General features: G+C 42.1%; 1 protein-coding gene across 7 annotated transcripts in view; it reads left to right on the forward strand.

The window, feature by feature from the left end:
- The window catches only part of LOC140077151 (protein Shroom4-like), a 603,736-nt gene that overhangs the window by 247,989 nt on the left and 340,310 nt on the right, over positions 1-15,437 (forward strand). The window contains exon 1 of one of the 7 annotated variants that reach the window (XM_072124070.1): positions 3,699-3,853. The exons of the other annotated variants lie outside the window; for them this stretch is intronic. The gene's annotated coding sequence lies outside the window, so the exon portion shown is untranslated. Of the gene's footprint in view, positions 1-3,698; positions 3,854-15,437 lie in introns of those variants that run through there. 7 annotated transcript variants of the gene reach the window in all.

Below are 15,437 nucleotides of genomic sequence, written 5' to 3' on the forward strand. Positions count from 1 at the left end.
GTGCAACACATTTGTGGTGCAAAGACTTCTTAAATACCAGTGCAAGCTGCACACCTAAAAGAACGTGCAAAGCCCGTCAGAAAACTGGCGCAAAGCCCTTAAATCAATTTTAAGGCACATTTCCATTGGCCAATGAGTAATATGATGCTCTCATAAGTGAAAAATCATGATCATTGACTAGTGCTATGCATATTTAGATCTAAATATGTTTGTGGACGAGATTCACCCTTACATTTTGATCCCCTTAAAGGAAAACTTGCACAGTAAATAGATTTCCCCAATATTGCTTATTTGTTTTAAAACTTAATTTAGTATATTTGCTAATTACCCTCAGAGGCTAGAGTGGGTGTAGAGCAGGCCTCGTTTATTTATAAGAAGAGTTCTTTTTAGCAGGCTTATTTTGGAGCGTTTAACTTTTTAAATCATGTTTTTCCAATAATGATTCTATTTTATTATAAAGATTGTTATGGTTGTAATGATACCAAATATGTGGGGGGTTTTTTATGCTCTGATCGCTGGTTCAAGTCCAAAAGATTGCACTACAATACTAATGTGTTATAGTGTAAACTGTCTGCCATGCAGACACATGCTCAGACGGTTGACAGTGTGAGGGTTTTGACGGCTGTAAGCATTGGACAGACCCTGGGCAATTGGCCGACTTCGGGGCTGCCCTGAAGAGGTTAGGATCTACCGATAAGCGGCATGGGGGATCCAATCCCTAGGCAAAGACCCTTGTAAGCTCTGGTCATGCTTGATTGCTTAACACTCGCGATCAGCGATAGGTGCACCTGCTGCTTCTGTTGCCGACCTACTGGTGCTGGGTCCTACATACATCCAGAGGTGGGAAGGGGATAGTTATGGTAAAAGAAAGCAGATGTGTTTTATGTAGCATTATTTTCCATTGTGTTTGCATAGCTTTTTTAAACATAAGGGAGACACATATGGGTGAATTTATTAACCTACTTGCACCAGAATTCTTGTGCATTTGCACCAAAAGAACTGTCTAAAATGCCTTGCATTAGGTTTATCAAGGGTTTTACACCTGTTTTTGTCAATTGAGGGTGTCCTTCAGAACACAGGCGTGTGTTCAGAAAGCGGTGTGGCCTACGGTAAATATGGTCTAAATTTTGCCAAATCCTTTAGATCAGGGGTGTACAACCTTTGCAGCCCATGGACCGCATTGTCTTAGAGCTCCTCTTCAGGGGGCTGCACAATTAACCAAAACCCTAAATGCCCCAAAAGCCATAGTACAGAGAAAATACTCCCCCAGAAACCACTACTGTATAATACTGCATTTGTATAATAAGTAACTTAAACCTCAGAGCAGAGGTACAAACAAGACAATATTAATGATGGTGAAAATTGTCTGAACCCATGCAGCAGATAATAATCGTGAATAATTGGCTGCACAAAGTGGCTCTGCTAGTACCCAGTACTGTGCCCTACCTGCAGCCAACCAGGTATTCATACTTATTATATGCTGCACGATTCTAGCCTTTTTGCTGCCTGAGGTGAAAGAATATAACCACTATAATACTATAACTACTATATTACTGCCTCCTATGTACAAGAATGTAACTTCTATAATACTGCCCCTATGTACTAGAATATAACTACTATAATACTGCCCCCTAAGTACAAGTATATAACTACTATAATACTGCCCCCTATGTACAAGAATATAACTACTATAATTCCTCTTCCTTCCTGCTCCCAGTTCTAGTTACCCCCCCTTGCTGCCCCCAGTTCTAGTTAACCCCCTTGCTGCCCCCAATTATAGTTTCTCCTCACTGTCAGCACTGAGCAGCTCTGTCTCCCAGGAGGCTGTATAGAGGAGAAGTGGGCGGCTCATGTGATGATGACATCACACAGGTCCTTCAGTTTCTCCTGTATACAGCAGGGAAGGTCCTTAGGTTTGTGTGCCTACTTGTTCTATTCTGTTTTTGCCGCGAATCATGGCAAAATGGAATACAATTGCTTTAGACCAACTAAAATTAGGTTTAAAGTAGGAACTGACGGCCTTAGACTGCATCACATTTTATTATCACAGTTATAAATCTGGGGCTGCAAAAAGACTAGTGTTTTCTAGCTAGAGACTGGTAGCACCTGAGACACATTGTTAAACCCCCCCCCCCCCCCAGGTTTAAACACTGCATAACACAAGTAGGCAAAACACGTTTAACACAAGCAAGGTTTAGACACATCTGCGCTCAGAGATGAGTTATCCCAAATGTGCTGGGGTGCGTTTCAAAATGCTATTAAATCTCATCTTGTGAACATGGCCCTTAGGTCCAGCATTAGGTATGACCTCTTATCAAAAGCAATCTGTGCCTCCACAATCTCCTCCTCATATTGTGGGACCTCTCTAGAACCCCTTGATATTGTCGGCCCCTCTCATTTCTTCCATATATTTTGGGCCCTACTCATATTGTAGGCCCCTTACATTGTGGCTCCTGTTACCTCTCCCTCATAGTAAGGCCACTCTCATTTCCCCTTTTATTGTTGTGGCCCCCTTGTGTCTCTCACCTCTCAGTGTGGCTCACCACATCTCCTCCTCATATTGTTAACCCATTGTGCCCCTCTCATCTCCCCCCTCTTATTGTGCGCCGCGTGGTATCTAACACTCTTATTGAGGGCACCTCTCATATATACAAGTCTTCCCCTCATTATGTGGACCCCTTACCTTCCCCTCATTGGTACCCTACTTCCCTTTGTGTGTAATTTAAACAAATATATATTAAAACACCAAATGATCCCTTCTCCCCAGCAACTCTCCTCTTCCTTTCACATAGCTGCAGCAGAGAAACAATGTTCTCTGCATCATCATAGTAATCCCAAACAAAGTTAGCAGGGAGCGGAGTCTGCAGGTCTCTGTGTACACGGTGAGCCAGCCCGACCCTAAATGTAGAAGTAGGATATACTAGATGACACAAAAGAGTGCTTTGAATTTAGGACTTCATGCACTGAAGTGTGAATAATGATCTCTGTATTTGCTATATGCAATATCTGGATCCTAATGACATTTCTTTTATCATTGTGTCCCATTTATGTCTGGTCTGGTTTATATTTGTTTTCTAATGTATTGAAAATAAAGATTAAACATTTCTATTAAATTGTATAATGCCCATTGTAAAATTAACTTTTTTTTTACACAGAATATGCAGTATTCATGGTTTAGCTTACTTAAGTTTTAGTACTAGGATACCAGACAGAGTAAGGTGTGGCAATCCTTTGTATTGTGCCAAGGTTTACTCGAGTTTCCAAAATAAATAAATGCAGTATTATTTTTTTGATCAACATGCTTCCTGCCCGCCAGAGTAATTGCAAGTAATTTCCTTTGCCTTTTGCTAGGCAGAAGAGGGGGAGCCGATGAAACACAACCTTACAAATATTTATAACATATTTATAAATATTTATAAAACCTAATGTCATTAGGGTGCTGAAAAGTATTGTAGGAAGTATTGTACAATTTTTGGAGATCTGCAAATTTATGCTCAATAATACAATTTGTATAAAATCTATAGCTGTTGGTTAATGTATCACTCTTATCTCTATTTTTCCTTTATTTCCTTTGCTTTTCCTGAAAGGTTTAGGAATGTCTGGGAGGGGTTCAAATGCATCGTCACTCTGTATATGAGAACCCTCCTTTATAGGTCATAACTTCAGCATCTGTTTTTGTCCTGTTAAACAGACTCACCTCATTCTTCCTTTTAGTTACTGGAAAATTTTGTAACTAATCCAGTGTTCTGGATTTTTGTAAATTGCATATATTATTGCATTTGACTATAAGGTATTTGTTTTAAATTTAACTAGTCAAAATCTCAGAATTTCTTACCACTTTCTTGTGTGTTGGGTAAGTAATGAACAAATATTTATCTATTTAGCAAGTCTTACATATAGAGGTTATATTTTTTTAAATTCTGATAAACAGTATTTCTATAAAGGGCATCCTTACTATGTTGCATTATATTTTATGTACTTGTTTGTCATTTGTATCTTCAGGAATAGACGAATATGAATAATGATATAAAAGACACTTAATGTCCTTAATGTATCTTCTATGGATTTGTATCTTCAATTTGTATTTAAAATGGAAGATACTATTTCAATTTGTATGTTCTTGCATTTGTATCTATTGATGCTTATTTGAAAAAAAAAAATCTTGGAGATTGGTAATTGTTTACTCAACGTAATTATTGCTATGAAAAGATGCTCAAGATACTTGTGTTAAAGCCTCCTAGGAGGACTGTGTGGATTATCATATAGCAGTTTTGTTGCAAACATTTCCTAACTGTCTTTTTTTGTCTGAGTGAAGTTCACAAAAATCCATGTTCATTATAAAGAAATGTTCTAAAATAATAGGAAACTAAATTTATGTAGCCAAGTTTACTGTGGCAGTTCTGCCATGTGTGAATATATGCTAGGAAAGAAGGGTTGTGTCTAGTAAACACAGAAATATATATATATTTATTGGGAAACTCACTAGCAAGCACTGTTTTGACAAACTGCATGACAAACTTAACACATGCAGCCATGTGTGAATACCGTATATACTCGAGTATAAGCCAACCCAAGTATAAGCCGAGGCCCCTAATTTTACCACAAAAACCTGGTAAAACCTATATTTTTTAACCCGAGTTAGGGTTTTCAGCACATTTTTTTGTGCTCAAAACCTAGGCTTATACTCGAGTATATATATATACAAATATATGAAAGTTCATGAAAGCACTCACTGACAGGCACTAGAATGTACAACACTCAGTAGATGGTGGAAAACTTTTTAAGATGTATTTCTGTATGATTTTGGCTTTAACCGGTTAAGGACCGGGCCCTTTCCCGTTTTTTCATTTCCATTTTTCACTCCCCACCTTCAAAAATCTAGAACTTTTTTATTTTTACACGTAAAAAGCTATGTGACAGCTCGTTTTTTGCGTAACAAATTGCACTTCATAGTGATTGCATTGAATATTCCATGCCATGTACTGAGAAGCGGGAAAAAAATTCCAAATGCAGTGAAAATGGTGAAAAAACGCATTTGTGTCGTATTCTTGTGGGCTTGGATATTACGGCTTTTACTTCACGGCACAAATGACGCATCTAATTTATTCTTTGGGTCAGTACGATTACAGAGATACCAAATTTGTGTAGGTTTTATAATGTTTTCATACATTTACAAAAATTAAAACCTCATGAACAAAAATTTTTTTTTTTATTTTGCCGTCTTCTTGTGCTTATAACTTTTCCATACTTCGTTGTATGGAGTTGACGGTAGTGTCATCTTTTGCGACCTTTGATGATGTTTTCAATGATATTATTTTTAGGACTGTACGACCTTTTGATCACTTTTTATAGAATTTTGAATTTTTTTTTAAATGGCAAAAAAGTGCCAGTTTTGACTTTGGACGCGATTTTCCGTTACGGGGTTAAACGCAGTGAAAAACCGTTATTATATTTTGATAGATCAGGCATTTTCGGACGCGGCGATACCTAATGTGTTTATGCGCCGAGATCGGTGCCGGCACCGATCGCGGGTGTTACCGGTAAGCCTTTGCTGCAATATGCAGCAGAGACTTACCGGCTATGGAGAGGGCTCGGCCCGCGAGCCCTCTCCATGCATCGGAACGCGACCGCTGTCGTGAATACACGGTGGGCGGTCGCGAACCGGTTAATACAATTATGAATATACAATATATGAGATACATAAAGTTCTAGACGCTATCATATTCATACAAAAAATACATCGTAATAGTGTTGTTATAGCAAAATAAGTTGGGTCAAAGGCAGTGTCTAATGTGCTCTAATTAACCCCTCAGTGACCAACCTCATTTATGCCTTGATGACCAAAGGCTATTTGTCAAAACCAGCATTTGTCACTTTATCTGGTTATAAATTTCGAATGCTTTAACTTACCCAATTATTTTTGAGTTTGTTTTTCTGTGAAATTTTGTACTTTTGGTTGATATATTTTGAATATATTTATGAAAAAAGGTGAATTTGATAAACATTTTGAAAAACGGAAAATTTTGAAAATTGCATACTTTTTCTAACAGATAGTCTTCGCCCCAAATTAGTTACTAGCTAACATTTACCATATCTCAGCTTTGTGTTGGCATCATTTTATAAGTGTCCTTTTGTTTTATTACAATGCTAGCAAGATCACAAATCGAATAGCACTCTCTCAAATTTTGAAGAAAATTTTAGAATAAATTATTTTATGGTTCAATTAACGTTTATTAAGAAACAAACAAAGAAAGAGCACCAAAATACGGGCACATGATCGTAGCCCCATAATTAGTTATAGCAAAGAGTTATACTCATGTAAGCCTCTGATTTAAAAAACAACAAGAAAACACATATAGCCAATAATACAAGTAAATTTGGAAAGAGAGACAGAAGGGGGGAGCAAGAGGGAAAGCTGAATGTTACCATTTTATACCAGGTCTTATGATAAACATCTATTTGGTTGTTATCTAATGCCCTAAGTTCCTCCATGCGTCTGATTCGATCCACTTCCTCGACCCACATCAACCTGGTGGGCGGAGAAGTAGACTTCCACAACCTAGGAATCACCAATCTCATTGCCACCAGGAAATGTTGCAATAGACCTCTATTGACATCTTTGAGACGTCCTAGAAGCATAGATAGCAGAGAAACGGCCGGGGATAGGTTCCCGGTGGTCTGCATAACCTCTTATAAAGATCCCAGATGGCATTCCAAACAGCTGCCACCACTCCACAGTCCCACCAGACATGAAGCGTAGTGCCCCTGGTAATCCGACAATGCCAGCATATAGGGGAAACATAGGGAAACATGTTGTGTAGGCGAGTGGGAGTCCTTAAAACTGGTCTCCTGAATTTTACTGGACACCGAACGCTTGTGAGTCCAGAGGAGGGATTTCTTCCATTGCTCCTTAGTAAATGTCTCGCCCATTTCCTCCTCCCAGGCCTTCATGTAAGGCAACGGTAGGTCCTCCCCACTGCACCCAGAGAGCATTTTGTAGATGAGAGGCACCCTGTGAGGTGTTACTGTGTCTGCAGATCATAATGGCTCAAACTAAGTAAGTGTACATGGGATAGTTCTCCACGGGGTCAGTAATTGAAAAAAGCTCCACAATTGTAAGTAGTGTAGCCAGGCGCCTGGATTAATTCTCCTATCTCCCAGTATGTCACTCAAGGGTCGTATCCCTGTATCAGAAATGACACGCTCAGTTTTTTATGAAGACCATTGTCTAGTGATAAAAGGGGGATATTTTTAAGCGCTACAGGGACTCCAGGGTAACTTAGAATCGGAGTAAGGGGGACAGGGACATTGATAAGTGTAGATCTAGTGCCAAATTTTCCCCAAACTTTTAGGACTTGTGCTATTAAATGGGAGATATTGTAGTAATCCCAATTAGTCTTTGCAGGGAGCCAAAACAAGTCGGGTAGATGGCCTGTGGTAAGGAATGTAATGGAATGTTCCAAGTCCACCCACAATTTCCCAGAGTTGTGTGATGTCACGTCTAGGAGAAGTCTGGGAGTCCTGCCCCTCCACATTCTTTGTGTCTTGTTAGAATACTATGTTTTATCCGAGGGGAGGAGTCGCGCCAGTTAAACTTTGTGGCTACTTTACACAAATGTGTCAAGAAAGAGGCACTTAAGTCCATAGGTACAGTTTGGAAAATGTATAGGATCTTGGGAAGGGAATCCATTTTGAGCGTATTCATTCTACCAAACCAAGATAAGGCAAGGGAGCTCCATGACTTAATGGGGTATTCTCGCTTGGACATTCACATTTAGTTTCATTAATCTTCCATGTATAAACATTTCTTCATTTGGATGTTATTTAAAAAAATGTTTCTGTGTGAAGATAATTTCACATAAATGTAGCCATATTGACCCTTAGAAACGAGATAGCTTCCTCGGTTACGACCACCTCACACTCTGGCAGCGGTGGCCAGACATGCAGTATTGCGTCCTACCTGACCTCCTGGATTAAGCGATCATTACCACAGGACAGCTGTGGGACCTGCAGTAACTCCTGGACATTTAATATACAAAAACATTTTGTTTATTTGTGCCATCACTCCAGCAGAGGTGGCCGTATCCGAGGAAGCTATCTCGTTTCTAAGGGACAACATGGCTACATTTATGGGAAATTATCTTCACACAGGAACTTTTTTTTTAATAACATCTAATTGAAGAAATATATATATATATATGGCATATTAATCAAACTGATTGTGAATGCCCAGATGAGAATACCCCTTTAAGGTCAGTTTCTATAGACCTGAGTAAAGGCCTTACTTGCTCTTAATTTAGAGCAAATATTTGGTTCAGGTCAGATGGGATATGGACCCCCAGATATTTAATACGACCCTTAGCCCATGTGAAGGGAAGAGACGAGGACAGCAAACAGCGAGAGTTTAAAGGATTTCCCTTTGACTTCTATGCCCCAAATGGATGGATTATCTCGCAGAGCACACGCAAGGGATTCCATCACCTAGATATACAAATAAGGAAGGGGAGGGAGACTGAACCATTTACTCTAACACAGGCAGATGGGTTTTTATATAGTGCCATGAATCTGTTCCTCGTCCTTGTCCCCACACCTAACCCAGTGAGCGTGGCATCCAGGAACCCCCAATGGACCCTATCAAAAGCTTTTCTCGAACCCTGAGAAGAGTACAATGACATTACTGGCGTCTGAGGTGCCCTGGGGTGAAGGGTTCTAGCTAGCAATTTCCCACACTTGCGCCATACTCAAAATAGTCTTTTGTAATTAAGAGTTTCCTATAAAATCGGCATAGGGGGTCAGTAACTGTCGTGTAGATATAAATTCAGCAATTACCCCGTGAACCTCCGATTCGCAGAGGGAATCATTGAGCAAATTATCATTCAATCTCCAGGAGAATTCCTTGGAGCATTTACCTAGATGTCCAAACCACCCATAAACAGGTGCATGGTCCGACCAGAGAGCAGAGTCGATGGAACTCCTAGGGCCCCATTCTAAAAGCTGTTGGGACAAAAAAGAGATAATCCAGGCAACCATAACTATTATGTGCGTACGAATGGTGGCTGTAATCCCTGACCCCAGGTGAAGCACTTGCCATAAGTCAATCAACTTAAGACCGAGTAAGGCCCATCTCAATCTACGAATGGCTGGGTAGGATAAGGAGGACCTACCTGTGGATGAGTCCAGAGAAGGTTCCAAAGGAACATTTAAGTCACCTCCCAAGATCAGGGCAGAGCCATCTGAAAAATCAGCCAGACTCTTGCCGAAAGCAAGATGACCCTGATTTGGGAAATAAGCTATAGAGACTAACCTATAACCACTAACCCTCTCTGTGGGGTGTGGGCAGTGATACCATGTTGGGTAATATTTACTGTGACACTTTGGGATACTATCTGCTTTGAAATGTGTTTCTTGCAACATAGCTACTAATACCCTGCGTTTATGTAAGCAGTATAGAATTTGGGTACGTTTCCCGGGTTTGTTAAGACCCCTGGTGTTGTAGGTACAAAACGTCAATACTGCCATGACTCAGGCAAGGAAACATCGTGAATAAGCATCAGAGTATCGCGGGAAGGAGGGGAGTACAAGACAGAAGGGAAGCGGGGGGGAGGAAAGTGAAGGGGGAAACACACAAAACAGACAACCCGAGATCTGATTGTACAACCTGAGATCTGAGAGAACTTGGTAAGCCTAAAGGGAGGCACAGTAAGCCAAAGCGGTGTCCAGCACTGCAACCCGGGGTGGGGGGGGGCGAGTCTCCCAGAGCATTCCCGCATTCAAAATATATACATCCTCAAAGAGGGTAAAGAATGTGAGCACTATTAATCTATCAATGATACAGCTAAAATGCCAAACAACTGAGCTCACCATTAAAGGGCATAGCTGGATGGGATTAATATGATTAGGTAAAACAGTAGAGAAGTGGCATAAATTCTAAAACATTTCAAAAAATATGTGCTTATACTTTATGCCAACCACGTCAGGTTCCAGCAGACGGACTAGTAGGCTTGCCTGATCCCTGATCCCATTTCTCCTGAGCTGAATTAATTAATGGCCAATCGGGTAGAGCAATCTGTGGAAGTTCGAAGGTCCCCAGAAATTTTGCAAGGTCTCCCAAGGATTTGAATACGGCTGACCTCCCATTCTTCATCACAATTAGTTGAAAAGGGTAGCCCCATCTATATGGAATATCTCTGGATTGCAACTGACAATAAAGGGCATAGGGCTCTCCTCAATAGCAAGGTTCTCCTTTCTAGGTCTGGAAGCACGATGACTTTGGAGCCGCAGAATGTAATATCTTTAAGCTCCCTGGCCTGTCGAAGAATCTCCTCCTTTTCATTGAAAAAGTGGACATGGCATAGGATGTCTCTAGGGCGCTCTGTAGATGCAGGCTTATGACCTAGGGTGCGATTAATGCAATCTAATTCAATAGGAGATGCAAAAGGTTGGTTAAGAATCTCAGCGAAAAAAGCCTGAGACCATTCTTCAAGCTTGGATGATTCTACCTCTTCATTCACTCCCCTGATCCTCAAATTATTATGTTGATGCCGATTTTCAATATCCTCCATGTGAGTCAGGATGTCAGAAATATGAGTCGCATGCTCCTGTAATACTTGAGAGTGAACATCCAATTGATCTAGAATTTTCTCAGCTTTAGATTCCGCCACCATGTGGCCATTATAATGTATTTCCTTCTGCAAACCAGCCAGGTCCCTTTTGTGGGATTCCTCCAGCCTCAAAATGAAACCTTCTATCTCATGTCTGGTGGGCATAGCCCTAATATGAGCTGTCCAGTCCCAGTCTTCTGGGGGAACTGCTGACATGGGAGCTGCTGAGACCCCTGAGTAGCTGTAGGGGTAGGCGGCAAGGCCCTGTGTGACGTGGGCGGCCATGATGGTGGAGGGGAAGCCTGGGCCTGTCTCCCCTTAATAGTGGGGGGGAAGTCCTCATTTTGCCCCCCTGGAGAGGTACTCACAGTGGAGCCAGGGGATCGCTGGACTGGCTCATCTAATGTCATATGCAGAAGTCGGGCAGCGGCCTTCGAGGAGCAGGGAAGTGACAATCGCCATCTTGGGCGCCTCGTGTGTTGAGTACTCGGACTGCTCCCCAGACCGGAGGAATTTGATGATTACTTTCACCCCTTAAACTATTCAAAACAGCAGTTAACCCTTTATGTATTTTACAGAAATGTAAACAAAATGAAGGTTTGATTTGGAATTCACTAATATTTATCATTAAGCATTTAGCTGAAAAATTTACCCACATTAACTGAATAAAAGTAGAGTGGAGCCTTTGGATTGCATTTACAAACCCAACAAAAATGCCACGTGTGAACGTGGCCTCAGGTATCACAAACCTTTATCTGAAAGAATTTGTATACCATCATGTGGTATAGGGGGAATTTTAACCATTTGCCACTGATTGGCTTTTTCCATTTGACTCTCTGTTTATTGCTCCCTACTATTTTTTTAACTTTTTAATTTTTCTGTGAACAGAACTGTGTGAGGGCTTGTTTTCTGCATAACAAATTGTACTTCCTAGTGATGGTATTTTATATTCTAAATTCGGTTAGAATTTCAGGAAAAATTTGATTCGTCAGGAAGGCGAAGTTTATGCTGATTTGTATTTTGTGGACCTCTCACTGGGTGTCAGTTGTGGGGTATCTGTATAACGCAAATTGCCATACCTTTTTGCAGCTATAATGTACAGCCAGATTTACATGTGAAATCCACGTCGTTTATACAGTGATTCTCGCTGAAATTACAGTGTCAGTTGTGGGGTATCTGTATAACGCAAATTGCCATACCTTTTGGTGCTATAGTTTACTGCCAGATTTACGTGTGAAATCCATGCAGTTTATACAGTGATTTTCGCTGAAATTACACTGCCAGTTGTGGAGTATCTGTATAACGCACATTGCCATACCTTCTTGGGGCTATAGTTTACAGCCAGATTTACGTGTCAAATCCACATAGTTTATAAACCATTATGTCAGACAGAAAGGTGGCAGTTGGAGCAGGCAGAGGTGGCAGCACAGTAAGGGGACGTCGCAGCAGGGGTGACTCTGTGAGACCAGAACTGCCGTTGTCATCTAGCGGCAGTGTGTTGATCAACAACCCAAAGGTTGTTGAATGGTTGACTAGGTCATCCAATTCCTCAAATATAACATCTGACAACCCCAGCCAAGAGTCCGTGGGTTCCACAGAGGAGGAACTGCTCCGTGTCATGCAACAAGAAATCAATGTGTGGCTTTCTTCGCGTCAACTTTAAATCGGAACCATTGTGACAGACAATAGGAGGAACATGGTGTGCATGCTGCACCGAGGAGGGATGATCCATGCGCTCTGCATGACGCCCATCTTCAATCTGGTAGTCAACATGTTCCTGAAGTTTTACACCCATCTACAAGACATTCTAGAAATGGCCAGGACACTGTGCACGCACTTCAGCCATTCTTACAAAGCTGAGCACACCCTCCTCGAGTTGCAGCATCAGAATGGCTATGACTATGTTGGGGTAGGCCATTCTGACGCTGCAATGTTTCCACCCATTGGAATTCCAGCCTCCATATGTTAGACCGCCTGTATGAACAGAGAAAAGCCATTAATGATTTTTTGATGATGCAAGCGGACCGTAGTACTCCCCTGTGTAACTTTAATGTCAGCTCATGCGTGACACCTGCCATTTGCTCAGGCCCTTTGAAGAGGCCACGTTACTTGTCAGTCGCCAGGACTGCGGGATGAATAAAGTCATTCCACTGCTTCATGTCCTGGATATCATGCTGCAAAATCTGTCTGTTTAGGGCACTGGAGAAGTGGAGACTACATCTCATTGCCACATGAGTCTGGTGGGGGATGAACTGGAGGAGGAGGACATTGGAGCACAAGCAGAGTCTGGTGCAATTTGAGGTTTTTCTACTCGGGTGACAGGAGAGGAGGAGCAGGAGAATCCGGAGGAGGTAGAAGACGAAGCAGATGACCCAGAAGCACCGTGGCAGTATACTGTGGAGTTGGAGGCCGGGAGTCCCTCAAAGTCACTTGCGCAGAAGGCCCGCAGCATGCTGCTTTGCTTAACTAGTGACAGCCGAATAGTCAACATCCGCCATAGGAATGACTTTTGGCTCTCCACCCTCTTGGACCCTCGCTACCGGTCAAAAATGGGTGACTTTTTTCCAGCTGCTGAGAGGGAGAAATAACTGGCATACTATAGAGAAATACTGTGCACACAGTTGGCTGCTGCCTATGTGCGCCATTGCCCATCCTCTGTCAGGTCTGACCGGGGGATTCCTGGCAGTTATCGCTCGCATAATACTGCCGCAGCTGCTGTGGGGAGCTGGGGGTTAGGAGCAGCAGCAGCTTAAGTCTGGATTCCTTATTGAGCAACTTCCTTCACCCGCCTAGTGAGGAGGGTAGCCGCCACCAGCAGTAGCAGGACATGGAGCAGATCCTGCAACAGCAGGTGGTGGCCTACTTAGACAGCACTTTACCACCTAAGGTAGAGGATCCCATGGACTGCTGGGCAGCCAAACTTGATGCACGGCCGCAACTTGCGCAGTTTGCAGTAGGGAAGCTGTCCTGCCCGGCCAGTAGTGTGGCATCAGAGCGGGTGTTCAGTGCGGCGGGGGCCATCGTTACCCCAAAGGGAATCCGCTTGTCCACCCGTAATGTGGAGAGACTGACCTTTGTCAAGATGAATCAGGCTTGGATCGGCCAGGATTTCAACTCACCAATGCCTAATGCATCAGATTACATCAGCCATGACACCTCCTCCAAACGTTGAGAAATGAGTCGGGGTTCTAACAACCTTCCTCAACCACTATTCTGATGCTGCCACCTGCTTGATGCCACACATCTGCTGCTAGTTGCACCATCTGCCTCCTACCATCTTTATCTGGGACTGGAATTGTCCACACTATATCATTGTGCCACTCTGCAGGCTTCTGCTGCTGCTGATGCCACCTTCACACTATATCATTGTGCCACTCTGTTGGCTCCTGCTGCTGCTGACGCCACCTCCACATTATATCATTGTGCCACCCTGCGGGCTCCCGCTGCTGCTGCTACTGATGCCACCAACACACAAAATCATTGTGCCCCTCTGCAGGTTCCTGCTGCTGCTGATGCCACCTCCACACTATATTATTGTGCCACCCTGCGGGCTCCTCCTGCTACTGATGCCACCTTCACACTATATCATTGTGCCACTCTTTGGGCTCCTGCTGCTGCTGCTACTGATGCCACCTCCACACTATATCATTGTGCCACTCTGCAGGCTCCTGCTGTGGGATCTTGGCCCTCAGCTCGGTCCTTTCGAGCTGGCACAGACGTTACCTTGTTTAGGCTGCGTTCCCACTTTGCTTATTTGGTGAAGTTGGCCTATGTAAGTGCACATGGAAGTGAAGAGTGAAGCGAATCTAAGTGCGGCGGCTTTCATGTGTGTTTTATACTAAAACACAGCATTGTTTGAAGACAAAACCATGCTCCCTATGCATATTTAAGCATGGCACAATGTTCTACAACACCCTACAGGCTCTCTGCAGCCAGGAAATACCTGTTTTTTTAACGTGATTCGTCATGATTCGATTCGGGTTGAATCGAATTGTTAAAAAAAATTTGGCGAATCGGGACGAAACGAATTTTAACAAATTCGCCCATCTCTAGCGGTAATATTGACTATTGACAAGAACCTGCATTTGTGTCATTTGTGGGCTCTGTTTTTACCTCTTTCACTGTACACTCCAAATAGCATCTCTAATATATCCTTTGGTTCGGTATGATCACAGGGATATCAAATTTATATAGGTTTTATTAGGTGTTAATAGATTTTACCAAAAATTAAAGCTTTTTGTACCCCAAAAAATTATTACTTATACCATATTCTGACTCATAACTTTTCATACTTTTTAAAAAAAAATATTTGTTTTATATGTGTTTGGGGCTTTTAAAACAATCTAATGATTTTTTTTTTTTTTTAATTTATTGTGGGTTTCTTTTAACTTTTTTTGTATTTACAATACTAGCATATGAACTAGTGATCATGTTATCACTATTTCATACTATTTGACTGCAATAACCATGTATTGCAGTGCATTTGAAGTGTCAGTGTTAGGATAGGGTACACACAAGACAGGGGAAGGTGAGCCCTGAGCTTACCCCAACCTCTGTCCCTTCCTATAGCCCCCCCACGCTAAACCGTGGGGCGACTACTTGAAGACTCGGAATATACTGAGTAAGTGTGGATAAGGGCAAACACAAACAGACTGACAAACATAGAACATAAAAGAATAGTAAACAAGCCGGAGTCACAACTAGAGGGAACGTCAAAGGCAGAATCAGTAAGCAAGAGTCAAAGTCCAAAAACTAGCCGAGTTAACAACAATATAGATACAGATACTGAGCAATACAAACGAGCAGCAACCAGGGAGAAAGGGATTTTCAAACACT

Source organism: Engystomops pustulosus, chromosome 9, assembly GCF_040894005.1.
Source record: "Engystomops pustulosus chromosome 9, aEngPut4.maternal, whole genome shotgun sequence".
Classification (NCBI taxonomy): Eukaryota; Metazoa; Chordata; class Amphibia; order Anura; family Leptodactylidae; genus Engystomops; species Engystomops pustulosus.